Below are 8085 nucleotides of genomic sequence, written 5' to 3'. Positions count from 1 at the left end.
TGAATTCTAATGAGTAACTGACTAGACTTTGGCTCATGTTCATCTTTTGATTAAAAATTTAAATTCATGAGTAAATCCCTCCAACGTGACTACAACAATAACAGTCTGTCACCTTGTGCAGGGGGGCCGTGGGGGTCCCAGTGTGGACTACATTCATTTATTCATGTACCACATTCTGAGGCTCCACTGTGAAGAGGCTGGCTGGAGCCCAGTTTGGAGCTTTATCTATCTCTCTTTGCTCTGAGGGGGGATCGCTCTCGCTGCTTGGTGTTGTGAGATTTGATCAGCTCCCCTCTTATCTAGGCCATTAGTATGTGTCTCTCTCTCAGGGTCCAAACCTTGAACATCAGATGCGGTCTCTCAGTCCCCGCTCCGAAATCCCACCGTAGGTTATATCTGAACAGGGGAGTGGGAAGCCTCTTTTTAACGTTTGGCCAGCGTTTGCCTCAACAGCTTTTTGTAGAAAGTCCACCCCATCAAGGCATGTCAAACTGATTCATTGATGTGTGGGCGGTCATGAGAGTTGTGCCATTGATGCTGTTGGCCGTGACCTCTCTGCAGACACGGCCATTAAAGGTTGGAGCGCCCACAGATGTAGGCAGGGCAGAGTGGAGCCCATTAAACTCACAATCCAAACGCAGTGGTGGATGTTTTTTGTCAAACATAAACACACACGCACACGGCCATATCAGATGAGCTCGAGTGCCCCTTCATGAACACCACCTGTCATGTTTCATATGTGTTCCTCTAGACTGGTTTAATTGAATCTCATTTAAAGGAAAGAATCAACTCTCTTTCTTGCTGAGAGTTTTGATGAGAAGATTGATACCACTCTCATGTCTGTCAGCTGAATGGGAACGTAAAGATAGCAGCTAGTTGGGGGGGTTAAAGTAAAGTGTTACAGTCCCATGACAAAGTTGGAGTTTTACAGGCGAATTGTCTTTACATTTAAATATAGCCAGGCTGACTGTTTCGCCCTGTTTCCAGTCTTAATGCTAAGCTAAGCTAACTGCCTCCTGGCACAGATGACACCGGTATTGATCTCCTTATCTAACTCTCTGCGACAAAGCAAATAATCACAATTTCCAAAATATCAAACTATTTCTTTACCACTGTTAATTATAGCATGTGGTGTGGTCCCAGAATTGTCCTGTGCAATCAGGCCTGTTGTAGCTGGTAGTTAATCTGGGTTTGGGACGGTTAATATGCACAAGATCAGCCTGACACCAATTTGTAAATCTTGTTTTTTATCTGTGTATTTGTTGACTGCAGAAAGTACCTCTAACATGCCCCTGGCTGGGAACCTCATTCTAAACAAAGCTGGAGCCTATCATCACCCGATTGATTGACCGGTCTTTTAATACAATATAACAGACAATATACAAGGGCTAAAATAAATATTTAATAAATATTTTAATATTTCAAGTAAATGTTTTCTGATCCCGTTAAAGGTTTGTCTGCATCAGTAACATTTGTAAACAGGGAAATAATATAGGTCTGCATTTTTACACAAATATGGCCGTCAAAGGGTGAGGATTAATAACTGTACCACATACATAGGAGATGGTATGAAAAACACCTGTCCAAAAACCGTCATCTGCAGGTAGGTCCAAAACACATTTTATTTATTAATTTTTACTTGTCTTGATCTAGAAGCTAAACTCTTACATTATGCAAATATATGTACATGAAATCAGTTTGGTCAGAAATTACTGATTGGACCTTTTTAACTTTCTCAAAGCATGGAGGAGGTTGTTGGTCCTGAATGTTTGCAGTGTCATGACATATGTGTGTTCAAGAAGTAAAGACCCTCTGTAAGGTCCAGGTCATGATGCGGCACAGGGTGGGGGCAGAAACCACTGATCTGTATCCCAACACACACACACACGCAGACCGACTGCCAGGTCCTCTCTCTGGAATTCAAGAATTGTGTTGCTCTGCTGGCTGCCAGTGAGCTCTGCCTTCTGTGGAGCAGTAAATCCTCTGAGCTCGAGCCATTCCTGCAGTCTGATCTGCATGCCTGCTGTGGGCGCATACTGCCCTCTTGTGGTACTTTTTAAACACTTCCATGAAAGACGTGCTGAGGTTTAGTCGAAGTAAACGCTGGATTCATTTTTGTGTAAATATTCAGCAGCCCCACGTTCATGCAACAGTTTGAAATATAAAATGTTTGATGATTACTTGCTCGTGCAGACTTCTACCTTCTTCAGTATTTTTAATGTGTTGTCAGGGTTGGGAGAGGGTCACACTGGAGGAAGAGTGGAGATGAATTATCTGAGAAAAAACAGCCAGACACTGGTTTTTATAGAGCAGCTGTGTTGGACAGTTTGTGGCTTTTATTTTTCTAGTCTTTGAAAACTATTTTAATTTGGCAGTTTTATTGTGCGGCATATTGTAATTACGGGACAATACATTTTTGACAGGTCTAAGCACGAGCATGGCCTCCTCATAGCCACTAAATGGTATGCAGTGGTCTGTATTGAAAGTGGCGGGATGAATAAATAGCTGTCATGTATGTGTTTGTGTCTCGTCTTGTAGAGGCTAATGATAGTGAGAGTGGGTAAGAGCAGTGCTGCTCCCCACCAGATGGTGGGTAATGTGGTTTACTTTAGCTGCCCACCATGCTCACTCTAATTAAACAGAGGAGATTACATTAACACTGACTCCCACTCAATCTGCTCCTCCACTGAGCGTAGCCTTGGACTGAAGGCAGGGTTGATATTGGGGGTGGAGGAGCTACAGAGGTTTTCACAGAGTCAAAATTACATATTTGCTTCAAATCAGAATGAATTTCTTATTAAGGACATGAAAGTTGGAGAAAGTCAGAGAGAGGCCTCAAACCAGAAAATTGCAGCAACATCAAAAATGTTACAGCTTTTTCCACACTTTTAACAACCGCTGTTGAATCTCTAAATGCCTTGAGCCAGGCACTCGTCCTCCATCTGCTCTTGTGACTTCAGTGGTCAACAACATGTGACAGTGGATCGACCATAAAGCTCTCAGGTTATGATGGACCCAAAAAATCTTGCAGATGGTCAAAAAGCAATGAATTGAGGAATGAACAATAAAGCAAATTTGTTAAGGGTGAAGCCAAGGACACAGGGAAGAGACCCAAACGAAGACTCGCAAGGCAGATTAAGATATTTTAATAAGGTAAAAACAGGCTTACAGTCAGATGGGTGGACAACCTGGCAGGCAAGAACACAGGTAGGATGAGGCATAGGAAAAAAACGCACTGGTAACCGGAAAACGAAAGGGAACACGAGCAGAAACACAAACAGATGATCAGGCGAGGAGCTGGTGGAAATGGCTGGTAAATATACCGGGTAGGGTAATGAGGGAACTGGGTTCAGCTGTAAGTGAGGACGGAAGCTCAGGTGTTTTAAAGATGTGGAACAGGCGAGTAGATGGGCAGGGCAGACAGGTAAATGGGTACAGAAATCAGTTGGGTGGGTGAAGAATAGCAGGTCTGGGGAGATGAGGCAAGAAACATGCCCCGGGAACAGTGAACTGAGGCTGGAGACAGGGGCCAAGGGGAACAGAGGGACAGATTGTGACAAAATTATGATGTAGGGATGTAATTGAACAGTAAAAGGAGATAATATCACTAAGGATTTACTAATGGATAAATCAGTCTCTTACTAAATAGATGATGTAAATTGATTTGACAATGAATTTTACCACAGGGAAATAAATACTTGATTTTACAGATAAACAATAGCTGCTTTTAAAAGGAAATTAAGCAGGGTTTCTCCACCTAAATTGCAGTTTGATTTAGTAATTTATTTGTTCTTTCCCTTTTGCCCATTCTGTTATCATTGATGAAGCACCCTGAGTCCTGTTGGTGTCAAAAGTTTGCTAATATGCTGTTATATCTAAGACGATTTCTCATTGGCTTTCACCTGAATGCCTTGATGCCATGTGTAGCTGTAAGATTGAAGAAAACTGAAGATGCTGGAAGTGTGTGTTTTCCCTGGCAACAAGTTCACAAGTTTGAGAACTTGTTGCTTATGTCAGTGTTTCCCAACCTTTTTGGTTTTTTGACCTTTTGAAAACAAGGCGAATCAACTTTTCAATGGTTGTGAGCTCTACAAGCAAAGAGTGACCCCCCCCCCCCCCGTAATGATGTTTAATTGGAATCATTTTAGAGACCATAAAAATGGTATGCATAACTGAGGGGTTGCAAGATGATTAACGACCCTCTGGGGTTCCTGAACCACGAGCTTGAAAACCACTGCCTTATGTTTCGCTGATGACCTGGTCAATTTACAGAATCTGCTTTTGGTCATCAGCACTGTTAAAGATATTTCCTTCCAATCGCAATAACACATACATTCACAATGTTTATGCTGTTGCTCAGTTGACATGAATTTAGTGGAAAGATGCGAATGGATCCCGTCCTGTAGCTAAAATGAGGCTTAAATAATCACTGTGGTGAAACCAAGTGAGCTGAAAAAACTCAAAGGACTGGAAAACAAAAGACTTTGATCACGATAGAGAGAAACCGTAACTGCAAGCTGGACTTAAGCTGACGGGGTTGAAGTCATATAGCTCGAAAAACAGATTGTACAATAAAACGTTCACAGCGTACTTGGAGGCTACTTTATGGGAAAATGGAGATGTTAGAAAAGGAAACCAAAGGAACACATTGCACTGGCACAATAACCTGCTAAATCCCAAAGGAATAAAGCGAAAATAAAAATCCAATATCAAAGCAATGCACACTAAATGCTGCCATTGCATTTAATTAAGAGGACTCACTTTCACTGTGCTGTGGAGGGAGCAGAAGCAGATGTAAGACACTGATTCTTAGCTTCTCTCACATCTGGGATAAAACACAGGCCAGCTGTGACTCTGGCAGAGTGCCATCAGAGGTCACCGCAGAGCCTGGAGTGACTCCAGCTGTTTGCAAGTAGCCCAGATGACACAAACTCTATAAACAGCTTAAGACTGTGAAGGTTTGTGGCAGGAGCCAATAAACCGTTAAGAGGGATCAGCGGCATTGTCTTTGTCCAGATGATGGGCAGAGCTATAGCAGTGCTGTAAAAGTTGAATGTTCAAGTTGAATTAGGATCTCGGAGGCTGTGGAGAGAGGCGTTACAGCATAAAGCACTGATTCCCCAAGGGATACATGTAGCTCAGAGGAAGCTCAGATGATTTGAAAAAAACAACAACAACAAAAAAATACAATTTTAGAATTATATATACCCATATACTGAGTCAAGCACAGGTTGCAATTTCATATGGAATGAAAACTAGTTTGCAAGCAAGCAGGGAAGCCTGAGCAGTTAGTTAAAAGTAATGAATAAACAGTTTAGACAGGTAAAAGTAATGGTAAAATGGTTAAAATACACTGCAAAGAGAATGGATTAATGGTTAGAACATTTAGCTAATGGTAATAGATTTAAAAAAAAACAGATAAAATAATGGATAAATGGTTGAGATAGTTAAGAGCCAAAAGGAAGAAATAAATGGTGACTTGACCAGACCAATCTAATCATTGGCAGTTCAGTGGTATGAAAAAATGGATCTTAACAGTATCCACTTTTTAAATGATCAATTCTGTTAGATAACATCCAGTTTAAAATCAATTCAAATGAACACATTTGGAACATGACAGGTGGCATCAATGAAGGGGCGAGTTCATCTGGGAGGGGCTGTGGGGGCACATCAGACAAAAAGAAGTTGGGAACAACTGGCAAACACTGGTTTCACTATTACGCAGCAGACAGCAGAAACGCTGGGCAAATGAGACAGGATGCATAAAATAGTAAATTGTTTTATTAATTTTTTTTTTTTTTTTTTTTTTTTTTTTTAAACCATGCCACTGAACACTGACGCATACAGAGTTGTGCCTGAATCCACACTGAGAAAACACTTTCACACACTGTGTTACAAAGCTGTAATGAAGAGGGATTTTACTGCACACATGGCAAGAAGAACAACCCTGATTGGATACCAGGTCGAGCTTTGATCTGGCCCTGAGGTAGACAGACATTGACATAATCTAAACAATGCTAATCACATCCTTCTAGGACACATCAAATAAAAGGACATCTGCATTATCACAACATAGAAAGATCAAAGAAAAAACCCTTTTCAAACAAAAGTGCTCTATTTCTTTTGGTCCACCGAGGAAATCCATTTATAGTGCATGTTCATGTAGAATAGATACAGTGAATGTGTGTTTTCATGGCACTGAGTGTTGTTGGCTACTTAAGAAGGCATCGGTAATGCCCACAGACGCCAAGATTTGCTATACACACTGTTTTCATCCAAAGATCTCAGTCCATTGTCACTTTGAAGGAAACAATTCGAGACAAGCGTGTACTTTTACATCAAAATTGCTTGGAACTTGCATCAGAGTATCAGCCACTATCACAGTATGTTGCTTCCAGTTGCAATGTTCAGACAAAGTGGATCTACATGGCAGTCTATCTTTAATTAAGTGACAATAAACAAACACCCAGAAACAACTACCAATAGCACGGACCCATGTACTCAAGCACATCAATGCGCTACTTATAAAAGAGGCACAAGGGAGGGATCTTAATCAAATCAGAGACTTATAAAACACACACTTTAAGATGTTTCTCAAATCATACCAAATGTAAACAAATAGCAAATTACTGTAATACAAAAATACAACATGTTTAAATCTATAAGGCCTGCGTTAGGCTCACATGAGGGAATAACATACCATGACAGTTTGTACATTACAGCTACACTACAACTGACAATAATCTGCTCATAGTGATTCCATGTCAGAATTTTCTTTTCATGTTTTGTAAAAAACAAAAAAAACCCAAACTTCTTTTAATGTTTTCTTCAATTTTCTTCTAGAAAATTCTGATTCTGTGATTTTATAAGACATCTATATATAGTTAATGATAAAAAACTACACATAAAAGCCATGGTATGGCTCTTCGCATTTTTTTTTTTACACACTGTTTGACCATTTAAATTATGAAGTATTTGTTAGAAAATTAAAACTCATGGATTTATAATTTGCAGTAAGTTTAAAAACAAATGGTGAAAGGTGAGGAGAGGTAGAGCTCGCTCTACTAGAAATCATCCCAAGAGACACCGACTGTGCGATGAAAACCAGTACATATTTGGTAACAAATAAACATATAAATACCTAAACCTATTACACTGCAAGCGAAACTCAAATTGTGAGCCGGTTACCTCGAAACAAAAACACCCACTGCAAGAAAGACAAGGCAATTAAAGAGATCAAGCTTATGAGGTCGAAACGAGGCAGCCATTCAAGTAAAACATGCAGAAAACAAACAACTTCAAAATAAAAATCAAACAGCAGAGAAAAAAAAACCCGAAAAAAAAACAAAAAACTGAGAAGTCACAGGAAATTAGGAGAGAAAACGCTGCGAAGTTCAGCCAATCAAGCCTTCTTGGAATTACTTTCAACATCTACTGCACAATCATAGAAGATGACTCAGGTTGCCTGATGGTTTAGCAATCAATCAAAAAGCTCCTGCTACACACACAGGTCAGCAGTCGCAGCCATTGTGGTATTGATTTTTAACCACAGTGGATCCATTAGAGATACAGTCATTATCAAAACTGAAAATGTGTGTGAGGAAAGAGAGAGTGAAAAGAAAAAATGTGTGCACTAGGGCTGAAACGGTTAAGTCGTCAGGGAATCTCCCAACAATTTTCATCATCAATCGTTCTGTCAGAGAAAGATGGTAAATATTCATCGTTTCCTGCTTCTCAAAATGTCAGAATTGGAGTTTTATATCATTGTAAACTGAATCACTTTGGACTGGACCGTTGGCTGGACAAAACTAGTTATTTGACGATGTCACCTTGTCATCAAAATGTGACTATTTTCTGACATTTTTCAAACTAGACGATTTGTCACTCATTAGTAAAAATAATCAAATCGATAATGAAACTAATCATTATTGGCAGCCCTAGTGTGTACACAAATTTGTATTCATGCTTGCATGTCTCTGTCGTCAGGTAAAAACCTTTTTATCTCCCAGAATGACACAACTTCTCACAATGCATTTTTCAGTGTATCTAAAGAGTCAGATGACACTTTAGATACACTTTTTCTTT

This window comes from Xiphias gladius, chromosome 7 (genome assembly GCF_016859285.1).
Source record: "Xiphias gladius isolate SHS-SW01 ecotype Sanya breed wild chromosome 7, ASM1685928v1, whole genome shotgun sequence".
Taxonomy (NCBI): domain Eukaryota; kingdom Metazoa; phylum Chordata; class Actinopteri; order Istiophoriformes; family Xiphiidae; genus Xiphias; species Xiphias gladius.
The sequence above is the reverse complement of the archived record's forward strand: the minus strand, read 5'-3'. Positions refer to the sequence as shown.